The sequence below is a fragment of the Tenrec ecaudatus genome, chromosome 4 (assembly GCF_050624435.1).
Source record: "Tenrec ecaudatus isolate mTenEca1 chromosome 4, mTenEca1.hap1, whole genome shotgun sequence".
NCBI classification, from domain to species: Eukaryota; Metazoa; Chordata; class Mammalia; order Afrosoricida; family Tenrecidae; genus Tenrec; species Tenrec ecaudatus.
This window is the reverse complement of record NC_134533.1, coordinates 181,323,316-181,344,494: the sequence shown is the minus strand read 5'-3', so window position 1 is coordinate 181,344,494 and position 21,179 is coordinate 181,323,316. Positions and strand designations below refer to the sequence as shown.

The window sequence follows — 21,179 nt, the reverse complement described above, 5'->3', positions numbered from 1 at the left end:
CTTTGTGTTTTTTCTTGTGCTCATTATTGATAACTGGTTTATTTCTTGCTTAATTTTATATTTTTACATTTTAATGATAATATTTTATACCATTCCTTTGTACAATATTAGGGTTTGGACTTTATTTTTAATGAGATATTCTGGGGTTTCCTCCTGGCATATCATATAAGATCGGTATGATTGAACTACGGAATATGTTGTTTTTATAACTATTTTTGCTTTCCCTTGTCTGATTATATTTCCTGGAAGCTCCAGAATTGGATACAGTTTACGAGAATAAGAATGGTTCTTCTCAAAGATATATTTGGGAGATCTATACAGGAAATAAGCCTCTGGTGATTTTCCTTTGTACACAATGGAGGGATGGAAATAAACTGGTTACTAAACAGAGTGCATTGGAGATATGACTCTAGGAGATCAAAATGATAGGCTGACTTCAACAGTTAAAACCTTGTCCGTTGATCCCTATAATCCATGCTGGATGTGAGATGATTTCAACATATTATCTGTTTGGGTGTTTTCTTTTTCCTTTTCATATTGGGGTTAAACTGCTATATTTTATCATTGGGGATAGTCCTCTTGAATTTTTGTTTTATACTTTCCTGGTTTTTGGTATATGAAATTCAGGATTGATTAATTTAAAAGACAGCAAGTAGAATAAGGGTTCCAGATGGATTTAGTGGAGGAGAGTTGGGGGTAAAAGAGAGATGATCTCAAGGAATTCAAGAAGAAAGAGACTGTTTTGAAACTGATTGTGGGAGGAATTGCCCAAATCCTGCTTGATGTGACTGAATTAGGGAATAATATGCTATCTGTATTACCTCTCTATAAAAAGGCTTTGGAAGGAAAAAAAAAAGAATGGTTCTTCTGTTTCCCCATTAACCATGATGCCTTTTATTTTTTTATTTATCTGTATGCAAACATATATGCATATAAATGATATTTATTTCTATTAACAAGGGTTATTTTAATATCTATATTGGATGGGAACTCTGTGCCACTCTAGAATAAATTTAGAAGTCAGATTCATAGGAACATTTATTTCTTAAATGGCCACCAGCCCCTTTGCTGATGGCAACTGGGCATTTTTACTTGCATATAATTAAGTTTGAGGGAAGAAAGATTTTGAAATCATGCTTCATTCTGCCATCTGAAACCAGAAGTCCTGGTGGGAATGTTTTAATTATTCATCATGCAATCTTTGTATAGAAAATCAAATAGAGTTATGTATTTTTCACTTGGTGATTTTGCTAATGGGATTCTAATATTCATAACTTACAAAACCCAAAACAGCCAATAATGTTTTTAAACAACATAGTTAATTATTGCCTGGAAATTTCTACCACTGGGCATATGTACTTCTATCAAATGAAATTATAAATTAGTAAAAAAGGAACACTCTTTATATTTCAATACTTATACCATTTCTTCTAAGCAAATCTCATTGATAAATACCTACAGTTATTTTAAGTATAAACTAAATGTCTGCTACAAGTACGTCCTGTCTACATCTGTGGAGGCTGTAGCTTTTGAAATCACATGTCAGATTAGTATTAGATCTAGATGTGTCACCAACAATTCTAGTCACCAGTGTAAATGAGCAGGGTTTCAATTTGCATGTTTTGTTTCTTTGTCTTTAGTTTCTGATTTTTATTTAATGTTTTAATAAATAACTAAAAAATTTTCAAATTATTGATTAATAATATAACACTTTTTCCTCTACCTAATGATTGTATTCAAACTAAAATTAGGAAATGCCTACACATTTGGGCATTGGCAGTGTTTATGTAGTCACACGGAAACACATTTGTTTTCATATGTATATACATGTGCATATATACACATATAGTTATATCTTTGTGGTTAAGTATTTGATGCTGTTAATAGTCATACAAAGATAGGCTCTTATTCATATGAAGGGGATTTTAAAAGTTGGTGAAAAAATTTTGAATTAAAAGAGAATAGAATGTTTCCATGAACTTCATGAAGCCCCCATATGTGATGTGGAATAAATTTAAATATCAAGTGACCATTTCCTTGTACACATGGTAGAAGTATCACCTATCTATCCGTCTGTCTGTCTGTCTATCAGTATTCTAAACAGGACGCCATGTTTTCAGCAGCGGTCATGGATTCAAACAAAAAGAGATGTATGATGTAAAAGAAGCACCTTGGGGAACATAGTGGCCACATTTCCTGCATGTTAAGCTCCTGACAGTAGATGCTGACCAAGAGGAAGTTCTCACCCACGTGTTTTTATTTAAAACACCAATGGTGTCCCTTTCCTTGGAGGCCATAGTCATCCCGTTGGGACTTATTTAGAACTCGTTCTGCAAGCCTGGTTTTATTGTGTGTGTGTGTGTGTATATAAAATACAATATATATTATCTAATATATATTATATATAATATTTTATTTAATATATATTAAATAAATACTAAACATGTCTTAAATATAATATCTAATTATATGAAGTAAAACATCGTATCTATATATAATTTTTAAATGTATAATATTTAATATATATTAAAATATTTATTTTATTTTATTTATTTGCTTAACCATTACAGAGCTTTGTGAGTCAGATACTACTTATTAATTTTGTTTTAGATGGTCAATTGAAATGTTCCAAAGTTGGGCAGTAAGTGTAATCCAGAATTGTGAGCAAGGACTTTGGTTCCAGAGTCCACCCATTTAGCCACGATACCGCGGTCTCATGCGTTGCTTGTGCTAGGTAAGCTTGACTCTAATGACGCGAGCATCTCTGCTATATGACTTCTTTTCTGACTAAGAGGGAATGTTGATCTTGCCAACGTATCTATTGCTATTGCCATCAGAGTCTGGCATATAATTACGAATGCACACCCTGCTTTCCTTGTTAATGGAATTAAAGTAAAAATGTCTCTACGAAACACATTTTCTCCATGTCCCACTAATCTGCAGCCCTAGTAGTGAGGGGGCAGTGTGGGACTGCTAACTGGAAGGGCAGTGCTTCAAGCTCACCGGGTCCTCCGATGTAGAAAGATGGAGTAGTCAGTTCTCATAAAGTCTGACAGTTGCTATGTATCAAAGTAACTCATAGCAATGTCTTTTTGTTTGTTTGTTTTACAATAAACATTGAAAAGATGAAGCTTGGTAAAGAAAAAATACAAATAAATGATTCACATTTCTCTAATAGATTCCTCACCTGGCCTATTGTCAAATTTGCATTTGTCATTAGCACACTTTAGAATTGGTAGGACGAAGGGCCGTTTTTATTATCTTGGAGCTTTGTAATGCACTATACTCATTCCTTAGACCAAACAAGGCATTTCTGATGGGGACATCTCAATACCCTAGGAAAATAGAGGTAGAAAATCTCATCATCTTTTGACAACGCTTGTGACAGTCATTTAATTAGGATCCAGGGTTGCTTTTTGGTTCCATTCCAGTGAAACAAAACAAACCCCCAGTATCACAAGAGCATGAAATGTCCCCCACATCCTCCCTCCAGTACCATTGGTGTCTCAGTGTGCTGCTTTGATTCTGAAATCAAGGCAGAAGCATTAACTGTATGGAAAGCCCCACCCCCAAATCAATCATCATGGAAATTACTTTGAAGAAAAATTACAAAAACAAGCACAACTCTGAAGTGTATTATCCAATCACTATTGACATGCATACATGCAACCATCTCCCATTTAAGATATAACTGTTTACCCAGATATTTTCTATATTCTCACAGCCAGGCAATGTTCACATCTTAAAAACTGGTCTGACTTCTATCAAGACAACTTCATTTGACCTCTTCTAGAATTTCGACAAATATTCAATCACCATTCTTTCTATAAACCTATCTAAAGACTATTAGTTGACTACATCATAAATATGTCATTCAGAAAAAAAGTGCTGGCGAAGCACAACCACTGGAATCTGAGTTGTCAAAGTGGTGTGAAAAGTAGGCATTCACAGTGTTTCCAGAGTAATCCTGAACAACCCGTCTCACCAGCCTAACCATTTTCCTCACCTCAGTTGTGTGGCCCTGTTTGATTGAATAGCTGCTGTGTACAGTGGCTTCCCAACACTCGCAATAAAGTGGAGATGGAAATACTTTCTGTTGGTTGGTTGTCTGCTTGGTCAAGGCTGTGGTATCTGGTTGTGCAGTGAGTGATCATAGTAATTCCTTAAGAAGGAGCTCTGGTGGGACAGCGGTTAAGTGCTTGGCTGCCAACTGAAAAGTTGATGCATGGAACCCACCAGCTGGAGAGAGATGGCGGTTGGCTTCCTTAAAGACTACAGACCTTGGGATCTCTGTATGGGAGTTCTACTCTGTCTTATAGGGCCAAGAGAGGACATGTAAGAATTTATTTGTTGGCAATTATTTTTTGTGTTTTGTTTAAGATTGGAAGAATCTGTTTTCTTAAGGCAATTTATTAGGCCAACAAACCCACTGGAGAACTGATGATATCCTTATTTCCAAATGCTTTGTTAAACTTTCATTTGTCAAGACGATGCAATAAGTGATCTTAGCAATTTTCCTTCTTTTAAATAAGGATTCACAATTTCCCAGACCATTTTAAAATAGTTCTTCAGTAAGAGTTTAATCAAAAGAGATCCATAGTCAGTGTATAAAGAACTGCATTAAAAAATCATTTTATCAGGGGCTCTTACAGTTCTGATCACAATCCATACTTATATATATTGTGTCAAGCATATTTTTACATGTTACCATCATCATTTTCAAAAAATTTACTTTCTACTTGAGCCCTTGATATCAGCTCCTCATTTCCCACCTCTTCCCCACCCTCCCTCTCTCATGAACCCCTGATAACTTATAATTTTTTCATGTCTTACACCAACCGCTGTTCCTGTTGCATTGACCGTTTTTCGACTTTGCGTATTAGAATAGTATGTTCAATATCATTGTTAAATTAGCCAACTTTTTGCAATTTGGTAATTTGTACAAATTTCTGTGATTGGTCTAAAATGCATTCAATAATCTTCCCTGGAAAGCATACATGCACTTGTCAATGAATTTTTGCATGTGTTCAGGTACTCTGATGTGACTACAGTCATCTCTTTTTTTTTACTACAAATTGTTACTGATAGCTCCATTGCATCAAATTGCTGGGCAGCTAGACTGAGATAATGCACTCAATACGTGTTGAAGGTTGAGCAATTTTCACATTGCTACACCTTCTCCTCTAAAACAGGCAATATAAATTGTATACTGCACAAATGACTTATGGTAAATGTCATATTGACTATATTTGAGTTTACACTGATTTTCGAATTGTTCCCTAGGTCAAAGATAGCTCAGTAGTATTACATTTCTTTAGCCTGTTGTGCAGAGTGCCATCTGGGAGAACATTTCATCTTCAGTCCTATTTAACATGTTTATTTATTTATTTTAATACATGATTTCCTTGCTTTTGAGATTTTAGGCCACCTGAATTCTCTTCCTCACTCTCATCTGCCTGAGACTGACTTCTGCTAGATTCAAGTCTGTCTCTAGCATCTCACACTAGCTTTATATTCAAATCAGATGTAGATCATTGCCTGTGAGCTGGTTTGGTTTAAATCTTATTATTGTTGTTATTGTTGTTGTTATCTCTTTTGTCTTTATTATTATTGTTGTGAGATGCATTGAGTCTGTTCCAACTCATGACAACTCTAGGCACAACAGAAGGAAGCACTTCCCTACCCTGTGTCACCCTCACAATTATTGTTTGATTACATTTTTGCAGCCAGTTTTTCAATCCTCTTTATCTAATATCTTCATCCAAGTGTGATCTTGGTGCTAATCCATTATGTCTTGAGAAGAAATGGAGCACAGTATATGATACACAAGGGATACCCACCAAAACCAGAATTTTTCTCAAAGCTGTGTATTTCATTGATTTTTTTTTACAAAACAGCCTTAGAACCTTCAAAGTACTCTGCATTACACTTAATACATTGGTCAAATCTGTGACTCCATTCTTGGAAACATTTTTCAGACTCATCTGTTTGGATGGCTAGCAGCATATTTTCTTCACCTCTTTACATCATCAAACCACTGTCCCTTCATGTCCCTGTTCATTCACAGAAACAAAAAAGAAGTCACATGGAGTGAGGTCAGGAGTGTCAGGTGCATGGGGTTGTTTTTTCCCCCAAAACTGACACACTGAGATGGCTGTGTGAGCAGGTGCATTGTTTTGTCATACACTGTTATGCAATCTTTTTAGAACCTCTAAGTAGAAAGCTTGATTAACACTGACCTGGTGGAACCAACTCCACATGCACAACAAGTCAACATTTTCCTTTCGGGAAGTTGACAGGTGTCTAGAATGAGGTTTGTCAACAGTTTGCATTTCACCTTTTTTGAAAAGAGAAAAGCCCTCCTACACGTCAGCTTTCCCATAGCACTGTCCTTGTAAGATGTATTCAACATCACAACAGTTTTCTGTGGCATTTTTTTTGTCTGAGCAGGAAACTAAATTTCACAGTCACATTTGTTCTCTGAAATCAGCCGTCACAAAAAATGAGATTTAAATGTAAAACTGCTTTTCCAGAAAAGTTCAAGGTGACCAGAGAGAACCTTCCCAGGTGATGCCACTGGGTGCACTAACTCTGAGTGAGTTGCTCAATGCTCATCTAGCTGGGAAAAATATGTACTATAAAAGATCTGTTCCACCCTGCATAATTCCATTTGTTTGGGTGGGTCGGGGTGCCCTCATATATTTAAGCTGGATAAAATGGACAATAACGTGTTATTTGAATTTGCCAACGTTGTTATCAGGAAGTCCAGTGCCTAGAGAAGTAGAGGGGCAGAGAAAAAGAGGAAGACTCTTGACAAGATGGATTGACCATGGCTGCAACATGGGGCTCAAACATAGGAACACTTGTGAAGATGCCCCAGGGCTGGGTGGTGTTTCTCTCTGTTGTAAGTAGAATTGCTGTGAGTCAGAAACAACTCTATGGAGCCTAAGGCTGACAACAGCTCTGGGAAGCAGCATCTTTACTGCAATAACCTAACAAAAACTCTCCAAAGAAGACATTTAGATTGCGCACATTATGTGTTGAGTAGTTCTATAAATATATGTCCATAGACATTTACAATTACATGAAGACATCAGCAGAAACCTGAAGAGGAAATGTATTCGGAAGAATGAGAAAACAAAGAAGGACAAAATTTTGAGGCTCTAAAGGTGTTTGTTACAGTCACAGTTAATGAAGAGGGAACATCATGGAAATTTTAACACAAACACAAACCTCTCACCTACAGATTGAGGGGGAAATATGAATAATTTTTGCAAAAAAATCCAAAATATTTTAATGCGCACTTGCCGGTCAAAGTTGGCTTCCGTTTTGAGGAATACTGGTTAAGACAGCTAGTAGCAAAGTAGTGTGTATAGTATCAGTTTTGAGTCTTTTTTACGTACTTTCTATTTTTCCATCTATTAAAAGCCGCTCCGAAAACAGCCACGAGAGTCCTTCAGGAAGAGCCCAATCTCTGCTGCCTTATAAAATGCAGAGATGTGTATCTCCTAGTGAGAGTATCATGCTGGGAAAGCCATTAGAATAATGAATTAAACCACTTTGTACAAAGGCATTTTAAGCTTCAGGTGCCTCGTCCTTTTATGATTTGTTCCATTTTCCTGTAATGTGAAGTATTGGGATTATCGACTGCTTTTTTTCGTCCGAAGTTTCCCCAGAATAATGACTTCATGGAGTCACCGATGCCTAAAATAATGTGTGGAGTTTGGATTGCTATTGCTCTACACAGCCCTCCTTTTTCTCAATTTCTCAGAGCTCAGTAAAACAGATAAGACCTAATTAATGAAAATAGACTTCACAAGGGGAATGGAAATGAAAGAGAATGCAGAATAATTTTTAATATTTCGTAATAGAGTCTGACCCTCCCAACTTCTACTATATCAATGTTAAGATCATCCAAAGCACCTATTCATATATATGGAAATTCTTGCACTCCGTTGCAATTTTCAAGCAGAACTTTTGGAAAAAGCCTCCGGCATCCCACGTGGAAATTTCCCGTAAATAATGCAATATGAGGAGGGCTTTGGAAAACAATCATTTGTAAACTTTAACGGAAAGCTTTGCTTTTTCAAAGTAAAACCCAAGAACCTACTTAAGGGAGGAGGACTCTGTATAAGGAGGCCCAGTGGCACAGCACTCCTCTGATAATCCAAAGGTCAATGGTTCAAACCCACCAAATTCCCCTGCGCAAGAACGGGGAAGTCTACATCCCTAAACACTTCAGACTTGGACACCCGCTGGGGTACGCCTCAGATGAAATCTGACAAGAGTGGTTTGGGGATTCTTCTTCAACACGTTTATACAATTGGAATGAGTATTCTATTTTATTTATATACTTGGAGATGTAAATGGTAAGGAAAAAATGGTGTGCATCTGAGCATTAATTAAAAACAAAGCCCATTGTAATCGAGCTGATTCCTGGTCATATTGACCCTATAGGGTGGAGTAGAACTTCTCCCTGGGGTTTCCAAGGCTGTAATTTATATGGAAACAGAATGTCTCATCTTTTTCCTGTGGAGCAGCTGGTCAGTTCAAACCACCAACAGGCCTATTAGTAACGGAGCGCCTTAACCCTGTTATACAGAACACCGCACCATGTATTGTAAACAGAAAAACTATTTCTCCTAACTCTAGGGATATGCAAGCATTTTATTATATATCTTGATAAGTGTCCCATTGCTATTATAGTACATGTTTGAGAAGAATATTTAGTGATCTGAAAATAATTGGGCCCTGTTTGTAACAAAGGGACAGAAAGGGACTAAGGAAGGAGATGAGACTTGAGAATCTTGAAGTCAAGGCTCAGGAGGAATATGCCAAAATAAGCAGTGGTGGTAGACTCACAGATGATGTATTTTTTCTTTTATAGAATTTTGTATTTCCTAAAATTTCTGTAGTGAAATGTATGGACCACAATCAGGAAAACATCACGTTATTTAATTTATTAAAAACATAAGTGCAAAAAAAACCCCACAATTAAATACATTTAAAAGATGATCATATTTATTGATGAAAACATGATTGTTTTTTTTTTCTTTCTGACTTTATGTGTTTTCTATTTCTCTCAGAAAGAATATATATCCTCTACGAAGAAAATATAAACAAATTTTAAAAGGGGGCAAGCAGAATATTTCTCTCTGTTTAATCAACTGTTTTTATGTAACTTGAAAATAAAAGACAGTAATGTACTTTCTCTACAAGTAGATTATTGCTAATCAGGAAGGACAACAGTGCACTTTATCTTATTATGCATTTTTCCTCTGTTCTAAGCCAATAAAACCAAGGAAATATTGAGGACAGAAAGTTCAAATAGTCATAAAACAATGATGGAGATTTCCATTTTATTACAAATAAGAAAGTCATAGTTGCCTCTTCTTGTTAGACAGAGAGGCTCATTTGAATATGAAACTTGCTGAAATTATAACACTTTCTTTAATCCCTGCATTAGAGAATGGCAGAATGTCTTTTTGCAGTTAGATTTGAGGTAGTTATATGGTCATCAATTTATTTAATTTTCTTTTAAAATAGATTGCCATCAACCTAAGTTAGAGACAAGTACAGCATCGCATGAGTTTGTGATTGCATTAGTTTGTGTAAAAGGTCTACTAAGGTCCCGGTACTCGTGCGTGGAGCAAATCTGATAGAATACTATGGAGTAAACTAACTCTGCTGGTAGTTGACCTGATCATCTGGAGACTTGGATGTGTCATCAGTGACATGCAGACGGCATTAAAAATAAAGCAGGTCCATCTGTGCTTGCTGGAGCCAATGGCAGGGGACCAGATTTGTTATCACGTATTTCCTGATGATGCCTCATTGATTGCCTTGCACTTAATAGATGCCTGGTAAATAGTTATTAACTTAATTACTTAATTCTAGAATGTTTGATGTGAGCTAGTTCCTCATGACTACTATCAAAGGGGGATTGATGATTATCTGTGTTTTACAAAAAAGCAAATGGAAAAAGAAATGAAAAGTCCAACTTCATTGTAAATCTAAAGAGAACATATAGAAATAGTATCAGAACTGTCTGGATATTTTGATCTGTGATATTCACAATTTTTACTATTGTTTTAAATCTTAGGTCTGTATCCCATAGTTTAGATGAAACACTCATAAACCACTGTTCTCAACCCTTCAAAAACACCTACATGCAGGTTCACACACGTGCTGGTTAGGAGTGGTGCAAACTCATGCTGGTTAGGAGTGGTGACGAAAGAAAGACGAAGAAATAAAGTTGGGCTAATAAATAGAACTGTTTAAGGTTCCTTCTGTTTCTCTTGGTGATGGTTGGGTTGCATCCAGAAAGGAGGGAGCATAGGGACAAGGTGGAAAATGCCATAAATAAGTGAGAGAATAGAAAGATTATTCCTTCTAATAAGATAGAAAAAGAGAAATATGAGACAGCTCTGTAGAATAAAAAATGGCCTATAGAAATAAACCTGTATGAAATCATTTCTGGCCAGGAAAGCTCACTGCCATGGAGTTGCTTTGGACTTACAGAGACTGTACATTGGATGGAGCAGCACTATTCTTCAGTGTTTCTGAAAAAGAATCTTCTGGCCTCGGGCAGTCTCAGCTTTCCTATGTGGAGCGACTGGTGGGTTTGAACTGCTGACCTTGAGGTTAAGAGCCCAGTGCTGTGCCCAGTAAAGAGATCCCAAGATGCTAACAGTGAAGACAGCCTCCTAGGTCACATTGTCCAGTTCCAACTCTGCACCACAGAGAATTCCCACCGCACTCGAGAAGCAGCCCTGTCCCCAATATGAATTCCAAGCCTCCCAAGCAGCTCCACTTGAATTATTCAGCAGAACCAATGTAGACAATTAATCAATGTAGACATCCATGTTCTTTCTTAACTGATCATTTTCTCAACATCTAAAATTATGTTTCTCTAGCAAATAGTACAGATTAATGGCTCTTGGTTGTCTTTTTGTACAATTAGGGATGATGGAGAGGCAAGCTATATGTAGATGCGTGTCCACAGACATAAAACACCAACAGCCAAGTTGCCTGCTTGTTCTGTCCCTTCCCAGTGACTTCTTTTGATGGGGCAAGTAGGCCATGAGAGACGTTTGTATTAAGAGGGGTCTAGTTGAGTCTATCAACTTATTTGCCCTATGGTGCTGTGTCTCACATCTCAACATTTACATAAACAGTTTTTTTCCCCGAAAGTGCTGTTCAGTCTGGAAATCCATCTTATATCCTAGTAAATATTTGACTTTCAATAAATTGTTGTACTTCTGATTTCTATATATTATAATGCTTTTGAATTCAACATGCATGTTCCTGGGATCATAGTACTTTGCTCTTAAAGCATATTCAGACGCTGTCCTTTCTATCGGTTAGTACGGACATACTCACACACCTGGCTTCTCCATGCATAAGACACCTAGACTCAGAGTGTGTAATAAATCAAATCACCAAAGGAGGAATAATTAAAAGCTTTTTAAGTTCTATGATTAAATCACAAGGAATGCCCAGACTTGCGTCTAGATGTGCTATAATTTATACTGTTAGTGTGGAGTGTTTGGGTTTTCTAAAAATAATGAATGACCCACTGAATAGTTTTTGGCCAGAGGCGCGCAAGAAGCAATCCATGGTATATAGATTTGTTCAATGACATTTAAAAGACCTTGATTAGAATTCAGTCTGGGCTGGAGTGGTGAGAGCGCTGTTTACTGATGGCTGTTTGAAGTCCTCCTATGTGGCAGAGGCTGGAGTGATTCACAAATAGAAACATTTCTTACCTCCAGTGGCTGGATACAGCTGTCGGGAGGAGCTGACATTTCAAAAGAGAGGTATAAGAATGTCTGAATGTCATGATCGCTGATGCCATTTTCATTTTTTGTTTTTATGCTGCCTTTGTTTTCTCAGAACTCTCGCACTGAGCAGGGTCGGCATTACAGAGCTACTGTGTCCTTCCGCATCCTTCTGAAACTACTGGAAGTCAGACACCAAATAGCTTCTCTGACATGCACACACACTCACAGCCCACCTAAAAATTATCTCAATATGCTCAGTGGTTGGGGTTGGTGGTGGTAGTTTTGAAAATCAGAGTTCGAGGACGCAGGTAAGGGCAAGGGGATATATTTAGGTAGTTCATCATTGAAAGGGGGAAAGAGGCATTTGGTTAGGTTTCTAATTGAGTGGAGAGATGCCTGATATTGATAAGACAAACGGGTATACTTGGTGGGCTAGGGGAGGGTATTCTCCAAGAGTGAATTTACATATTCATTTCCAAATCCAGGTTGGAAGCACACACGTGCTTTACTGAGTGAGCAGATGAGAGAGCCGTGCACAATTAAACATGAGGGTTCCAGTTAAGTATTTTTGTGAATGTGAGCATGTGGGCACAGAATGGCAGAGAGCAGCAGAGAGTGACACAGGTAAATTTGTCTTGATGTATATATACATTTACATAAGGCATCATGCCAGAGGGTCCAGAATGGAGATGGAGATGATACTACAGAGGACCAGGAAGAGAATGCAGCACCCCTATCAACCCAGCACTTAAGAGAAGGAGCCAGTGTGCCAATGAGCTGCATATGAAAAGAAAGCATTGTCCCGTACCATTATCTCTTTTTAAATGAAAGATAATTATTCTGGAACATAGATTTATAAACATAGTTAAAAATCTCTCATTAAAGTTGTGGGAGAGGCGCCATACATATTGGCTTCCAGTCATTACTGAGTCTTGGAATGAGGTGCCTTTGAGTGGGTTCCTATGCATAGCAACCCTGCATACTACAGAGAGAGCGAGAGCGAGAGCGAGACAGAGAGCGAGCGAGCGAGAGAGAGAATGCATAGTCACGATTTATCCTCACAATCAGTTTTATGTTTGAGCCTATTGTTGTCGTCACTCTGTCTACTTACCTCCTAGATGGTCTTCCTCCTTTTTACTGACCCTGTGCTTTACCAAACATGTTCTTCACCAGGGTCTGGGCTTCCCTGACAGCGTGCCCAAAGTGAATGAGGAAAAGGGTTGCCATCTTCACTTCTAAAGAGAATTCTGGCTGTACGTCTTCCAACACAAATGTCATTGTTCTTCTGGCAGCCCATGGTACAGTCAATAATTGTTGCCAGCACGATAATACAAGTGCATGGCTCTTCAGTCTTCCTTAGCCAATGCTCATCTGTCACATGCAGCTGACACGATTGAAAACACCATGGCTTGGGTCAGGGGTGTCTTAGATCTCAAAGTGAAGTCCTCGCTCTCAACGCTTTAAGGATGTGTTGGGGCAGATTTACCTAATGCAATGTGTACTTTGATTCTTTGATGGCTATTTCAATGAGCATTAATGGTGGATGAAATCCTTGACAATTTCAAAATGTCTCCGTGTATCATGATATTACCCATTCGTTCAGTTGTGAGGATTTGGATTTTCTTCCCATTTAGTTACAATCCATATGGAAAGCTAAAAGTACTGTAAGTCTTCCTCTTTTCAGCAAGCAAGGTTGTATCATCTACCCATCACAGATTGCTATTAAGCCCACCTCCAATCCTGGTGCCCCATTTATCTTTCTGTACTCTAGCTTCCCAAATTATTTAATGGATAAGTTGATTAATTATCTAGTAAATAAACAAACAGGAATATTTCAGAAATTCCTGTGAACATTTCTGTAATGTGAGAAAAGAAAAAGAAGATTGGCTTTGCTTGTAGCCACCGATCCAATATCTTCATGAACCGATGAGTAATATATGTGTATACATTTATGTATATAATATGTATATATTCCACTCGACTTCTGTTTCGATTGCAGTGTTTTCAAGTCGTGGCTTTTAGTTCCTCCCTCTTTATTTTACTGGTGCTCCTCTACAAATAAATGACTCTAGGAGATGAAGAACACTCTCCCCTGGGGACGGAAGAAAGATAGCAGTAATTGAGATGTCCCTCTGCCATTGCAGAAAAAAGAGCCTCTCTATTAAATGGAGATGATAATAGAACCTAACCCCGCTTGATTGTAAAGTCATTGGGAGGCGAACAAGAAAGCAGGCTAAATCCTTAGAGCAGGGCCTCGAAGATGGCATGTGCTCCACAGTTGTAGCTTTTTCTATTTGACATTTCTATTTTAATAAATCTAAGTTTTAGATTTTAGAAGGAAAAATGGAGACATTAACTCATGCTTCATCACACTCAAACTTTTTTTCTCCTAAAGATGTTTGTTTGTATTTTTTCTCCTCACCATAAGCAGAGTGCTTGGATTAATATCATGGATGATCATTTGGGGTTCTCATAATGTAGTGACTATCTGGAGTGAGATGGGGGAATTCCTGGTATCTCGATGTGTTAGTCTCGAATTCCTTCAGTCATGTTGCTTCTAGCACCCATTAGTCATGTGCAATCCAGTGAATCTTTAGCCCTGTTACTCTGGCTAAAGCCAGCTTTCTGGAACTGGGGGTGGGGTGGGGTGGGGCGGGAATGGGGCAGGGGAAGAGGATAATGTTTAGCCAAGGCAAGGATTTTTTTTGGTCTCCTCTTAAAAGAAATTTTGGCTCCTCAATAATACCAGCTGGGCAGTCTCCCTAACCTCCTGGAAGCACATATGTGATGAATAATTGTGTTTCATGAAAAGAAAGTGAATGGAAATGGAACAAATTGAATCAATTAACTAAAAGATGTAAAGAGTCAATCTTGGCCCCAAGACTTGTGGGAAGGAAGCTCTGGGTGTTGGTTGAAGAACTGGTAATGATCACTTCCCTGGTTTGCAGACTGTTATCAGTGGTTAAGGTCCTTAGGATTTGGGCTGGAGACAGGAGGAAAGCGAACATCTGAAACCAAGCCAAGAAGTATCAAGTAATTGAGCCTCCAGGGATCCCTTTGGAAAACGCCCTGTCATTTCCAGGACTGAACTGGTGATATCCATCCTGCTGGTTTCTGGAGCGCCAGTTTGCAGGAAATGAAATTCTAGGCTTTGCTGTTTGAAAAGGGCTGGGTGGGGGTGGGTAGTGTTCTCAGAAGTAATCAACGCCCCTTCCGCATTAAAAATGACAGTGGAATGCTAGCCACAATGATGCACATCAAATGGGGTATTAGCATCCTGCCTAGGGAGTGTGGAAGCCTTAAAACGTGTGCTTGTGGTTGGGTGGTCAGCATTAGACATAATGCAGTGAGGCAAAGAGACTCAGAAAGCCTTGCAGACTTGCTGCGGGTAGAAGTTTTGATGAAGGGGCTGGGAATTCCAAGGACTTGGCAGGAAATGAAAAGGGTTTGTGCTAGGGTCGCTGTTCACCTTGACTTTCCCCCATCCTGAAGGTACAAGCAATCCCAAATGGCAAAGAGCCTGAAGAACAAGACACTCAAATTTGGAAAGCCAGTCGTTCATAACCCAAATAAAATATTTCCGTAACTGTGAGTTGATTTATAAAAAGATGAGTATTAAAGCGAAGACGCTATCATTTGTTCGCTTAGCTCCTATTGGCTTGCGAGAGCCATTTAAAATTGCTTTTCAAGAAACTTCATGAAAGGTTTTAAACATTGTCATTATAAAGGTGCAGTATCAAAACCTTACAATTAAATAAATGAGACTAAAGAGACAATGTTAATAAGTACTCAAAATCTGAAACAGCATGAGTTTACTGAGTTTTTCTAATGCTCTAGAAGATATGTTCGCAAATGGTCATGTATGTGCTTAAGTATGTGGTAGTGCTTTGCTACTGCACATTCCTTCCCATCTTGGTATTGTATGCATGCTGCAAATCCCCATTTCCATTGACCCCACTCCTATGCACACGAAGTAGCATCAAGGTGGTACTACCAAAGGTTTCACAGGGACAGTTGGAAAGACACAATCTGTTGAATCAAATGCCCTTTGCTAAATCAGCATCTTTTTTCACTCCCCTTTTGACTTCTTTCTGTGAGGCTCCACTTTTATCAGTTAATGAAGAACTCTTAGCTGCAGCAGTGTGCTCCTACCCAAAGCACCAGTAGTCCTCACACATGCATGAACTTTGGAATGACTTGGTGCGCTGTATGACCTACCGAGAACTAGTTCCACCTAGAAGTTCAGCTTTAATTGGTTTGGAGTGAGACATTGGCAAGGAGATTCCTCAAGGCTTTCAAATGATGCTGTGAAGGAGGCAAGCTGGAGACACGCTGGCCCAGGCAAAACCTCCAGTGTCTTCTCCTTCCCCCTTGCTGCCTGCACAACCAACCTGTGTTCACTGTTCTTGGGGTTCTCTGTGCCCCACAGTGCTGGGTGCCAGTGCATGGATTGCATGTGTCTCTCTGAATACGGTACTGCTGAGAAATTTCATTGACTTGACTCAGAGCCTGTGCGTTCGCCTCTCCACCAATCCATGTAAGCCGGCAAAGGGATCATCTCCTTCTCAGTCATACTCCCACATCCACTGAAGCAGGTGCTGAGCAAACTGATACAGGTCCACATCAACGAAGGAGATACTCACGTTAGGCTGTGGTCCACATGGTTGGCAGTGCGAAACCATCAGCAGCTCCACGGGAGAATCCCTGTGCGTTCTACACTCATAAACAGGTGCAGTCTTGAAACTCCGCAGGGGGTCGCTATGCTCAGCCTGGACTTCATGGCAGTGAGTTTTTGTTGTTTGTTCATTAGAATCATATCTGTGAACGGTTTCGTTTTGCTGATCAGCACATTTGTGGGGGTACACACATTTGATCCCTACTGTTGCTGTTGGGTGTCCGCGGTTCTGTTCTAACTCATAACAACCCCTATGTTCAACAGAACAAAGCACTTCCTGGGTCTCTGCCCTCCTCACAATTGTTCTTATGCTGAACCCATCACTGTGGGCACTGTTTCGATCTGTCTTGTCTAAAATCTTCCTCTTTTTGCTCCCCTGCTCTACTTTACCAAGCAAGCATAATGTCCTTCTGTAGGAACTGGTCTCCCCTAACCACCTGTGCAAAGTACATGAGATAAAATTTTGACATCCTTGCCTCTCAGGTGCGCTGTGGTTGTACTTCTTCCAAGAGAGATTTGTGTATTATTTTGACAGAGAAGGGTGTTGTCAATATTCTTTGCCAGCCCCGTCATTTCCATGCGTCACTTCTTCTTTGACCTTCCAAATTCAGTGTCTAACTTTCGATGAAAAACACCATGGCTTAGTGTTCAGTCTAGGTGACGTGAAGTCTGTTTTTTCAGCCAGGGTCTTGTTGGAATAGTAGTGAATCTTCGCTTGCATGTGCTTTTGTTCAGCAGCTGAACACAGACGCCATTTCAAACATCGCAACATCAATACACCGTGGTCCTGATTCTTCTAGTGGGGACTGGTTGCCAAGGGAGGGCCAATGTGATCATGGGAGAAATACTGAGAACCATCCCTAATCTGCCTCTAATGAGCTTTGCGGCCTTACAGGAATCCCTTCACATTTCTCTATCAGCTGTCTTCTCTGGGCAATCGAGATAAAAATACCTATGCATTTATCTCACTGAGGTATTGTGAGGATTAAATGAGATAATGTTGATGAGATAATTTTTGAAAAGTGTTATCAACCTACAGCTGTAAAGTATTATTCATACTTTACTGGCTAGCCAAGCGGTATTAGTTGGTACAAGCAAAGATAATAAACATGCAAATAGATTGGTGCATATGATTATTTTAATGAACTTTTTCTCTGATATTATATATATAAACATATATTCTTATGTATGTTCTTTTACATGCAGATATTAATTGGTTTGAGATACTGTCTTGGATACATCAGAATTTTATTGAAACTCTTAAAATGATTTCTTCCGGTCTTCTCATTCTTTATCATTAGGTACAGCATCAGCATTAAAACAAAAACAATTTTATATCGAAATAGGTAACTTCGTTTTCCAAATAAGCTCCATTGGGATTCAGGATAAAATCTCTCTCTTGATTTTATTAGAAACAGACTTGCTGGTTTAACTCATACTTCTATAGCATCATCTCTAATTTGTCTGTGTGCAGATGTTCTTTCAAGGTCAAACTCCGATTTATAGCCTATTTTAAATTTATCGTGATATATTTATTTCTGCAATTTTCTGCTTTCTCCTGAATTTCCTGTGTTTTATCCACACACCCACACACATACTGAGGATCAAATATAATATAACACATGTTGTATTTTATAAGGTTATAAGTTTGTCCTTTTACTCTCAGATTCTTTAAAGCAATGGCCTGATGGTTCATTGTATCTCTTTCACCTAAAAACACTGATACGTATTTGTGATCCAGTAAAAGTTATACGTATTTGTGATCCAGTAAAAGTTGAACGAGTGATAAAATCACAAAAGCAATTTTTCAAGGTGTTGCAAAGTTAGCATGAAGGGCAAAGAAGATGAATAAACTGTATTTTATATGAATACAGAAATGTACTTAGTCCATTCAATCACATTTATTGAATAATTACTCTATGCTAGAGATTCACCTGGGTATGGGGTTTAATAATAAAAACTAAATGTATTGGCTTGATGTCTATTGAGGTAGACAAGCAAAGTGTCCACAGACAAATAAATGATTTCTAGTTGTTATAAAGAATCTATAAAAGAAATAAGCATGGGATAAGGATGGACAATAGTAACCCAAACTCCAAACTCACTACCGTACAGGTGATTCCGGTTCAGAGACGCTCTATAGGACAGAGGGGAACTAGCTCTGTGAGTTTCCGAGGGATCGTTACAGGAACAGGAGGATCCCTTTCACCCTTGTAATGGCTGGTGGTGGGTACACACTGCGGCCCAACACACAATCCCCTGAGCTCCCGAGAGGGGAGACCTGATTTTGTCAGTACCGTCAAGAAGAGACATCCTCCTGTTTGAGACCTGACAGTGATTGAGTTTTGCCACGTTCCAGAGGAGGGCATGCCTGACAGAGGGAAGAGTCTAGGGACTCCAGAGGAGACAAAGGGAGCAGAAAGGTCATGAGCAAGAGACCCAAATGAGTAGCCGTTCATGTATTACTCAAGAACTTTCAGCCAGATTGAAGATTAAATAATATCAGGAGGTTACTGGATGGTTAGTGGGGGAATTACACCCGTGTGTGTGTGTTTGTGAATGTGTGCATAATTGATTTTTATACCTCCTTTGTGTCCCCCACACATACAGGTGAGCTCTCTTTTCTTGGTCATCCTTGCTTTTCTTGTGCGCAACTTAGATTCTAGCAGTTTCTCCTCAATGTAAGGTTTTGCCTTTGAAGATAATATCTGTTTATATAAATGGATTATGACTACTTCTAGCACCTTACCTGAACTCTCATTTTTGTTTTAATTGATATTATTTTAAAGGAGTTATAGATTATAGAAATATTGCACAGGAAGGACAGAGTTCCCAGATACTCTGTTCTTCCCTGAACACTGTTAATCTTACTATTAATATCTCGCATATCTGCAACTAATTGTTTTTGGTGGCCTTTTACACTTGCATTTTAAATCATATGAACTTACTTATTCCTTTGGTGGTGGTGTTGCTGTTCAGTTAGCTTTGTCTCATACAGAGCACATAAAATGGATTATTATGCTGGTGTACACCATTTGAATGATTATAGTGTGTCTGGTTCTATTGTTGTGGTCTTTTGGTCAATCAATCTTACTGAGGGTTTTTCTGTTATATCTGACCTTCTACTTTCCTAAGCATGATACCTAGACCCTTTTCTAGCAATGCAACTTAATGATTTGCCCAAAGTTTGTTTTCCTTGCTTCTTTTTTTTTTTAAATATGGTACGCTTCACAAATTTGCGTGGCATCCTTACGCAGGGGCCATGCTAATCTTCTCTGTATCGTTCCAATTTTAGCACATGTGTTGCTGAAGCAAACACTTCCTTGCTTCTAAGAGGCATTTACATTATATTTCTTTTAAGATGTATTTGTTTTTTATAGGGTATTTAAATGTGGCAAGGAATGCTGATATGTTCTACTACTTGTCCTGTGCTGGTTATGGGGCTGCTAACAACAAGGTCAGCTGTTTGAAACCAGCAGCTGATCTGTGGGAGAAAGAAGAGACTCTCTACTCCCCTACAGTTATCATCTTGGAAACCCACAGGGTCAGTTCTTTCCTGTCTTCTAGGGTTGCTATGAGTCGGAATTAACTAGATGGCAATGCTTTACCCATTTTGAGATCCACAGGCACCGGTTCAATAGTTCAAATTACTTACTAATGTTCACTCTTTTCATTGTCACACCAAACCTTTGAGCGAAGTATTTGTGCCATCATTTTACAAAAGACACAAGGGGTGATAAGGAACTCTGTTATGTGTGCTGACATCATCCGTACTTCTATTGTTTGTGTCTGTGAGTGGATTGGACTCAGCGAGAAGTTATAGAGCATACAGGCCTTATGGACTGCGACTGTCCCCCGTGGTTTTCCTGGATGAAATATTCCTGGAGCAGCTGGCCAGAGCTTTTCTCCTTCAGAGTACAGGTGGCCCAACTTTGGTTACGACTTCAGTGCTCAGCCACAGCGCTACCTTTTGACCCATTCTTAAGGAAATCATGGCGGAGGACTCGGGTGGAGCAATCACGACATGGATCCTGTACTCTCAGATGTGGTCTGCGGACTAATCTCCGCCGGCCAGCTGTTCACTATTGGTCTGTGACTGATGAGGACAGACATTGACAGCAAAGGTGTCGTCAGTGGCCTTGTTTCATGGAATGAAGCATAGACTGGGTTAGGTATTGTCAGAGTAGGTGGAATTGCATGTGACATGGCTTGAATATGAGTCATGATCAGTAGAACCACAAACCGACTCCTGATGGATTGGGAGAAAAATGACCCTTCACTTCAGATAGTTCAAAGTCTTGCTCTAAGCCATATGCTCTGCTTCTGTGGATGAGATAAGGTGTTAAATATACTCTCCTGTGTCTCTGGATAATCCACCAGATACATCATGTTCAAAAGTGCCGTGTCATTCCTAATTTTCCTCCTGAAAGTGCAGTTTCTTTCTTCTTCCTCCTCGGTTTTTAAAAAAAATTTTTTTTTAACCTTTCTCTTTTCCTCCTGGGCCTGTAAGGAAGTAAGCAGGAGAAAAAGGTCAATAAAAGGAAAAGATCATCAGGCACCGTGCTGGCCACGGACACGGCTACCCAGTCATTTAATTCCACAGGACAGTTGTGCCTCCTTCCCAGGGCTCTTCTGCGGGATGGCCGGGAGTGTGTGCGTGTGGGGAAAGGAAGGCAGCGTAAGTGCTAGGTATGTATGACCACTGTCTCCAGTCAGGCGCT

The 21,179-nt window shown here is 39.0% G+C and overlaps 1 protein-coding gene and 1 non-coding gene across 9 annotated transcripts in view; one reads left to right on the top strand and one right to left on the bottom strand.

Moving 5' to 3' along the window:
- Positions 1-21,179, top strand: part of RBMS3 (RNA binding motif single stranded interacting protein 3) — an 860,635-nt gene that overhangs the window by 103,373 nt on the left and 736,083 nt on the right. The gene's annotated exons all lie outside the window — the stretch shown is intronic.
- Positions 19,671-19,777, bottom strand: LOC142447466 (U6 spliceosomal RNA). Its single transcript, XR_012784166.1, has one exon. It is a non-coding gene; the product is annotated as a U6 spliceosomal RNA (small nuclear RNA).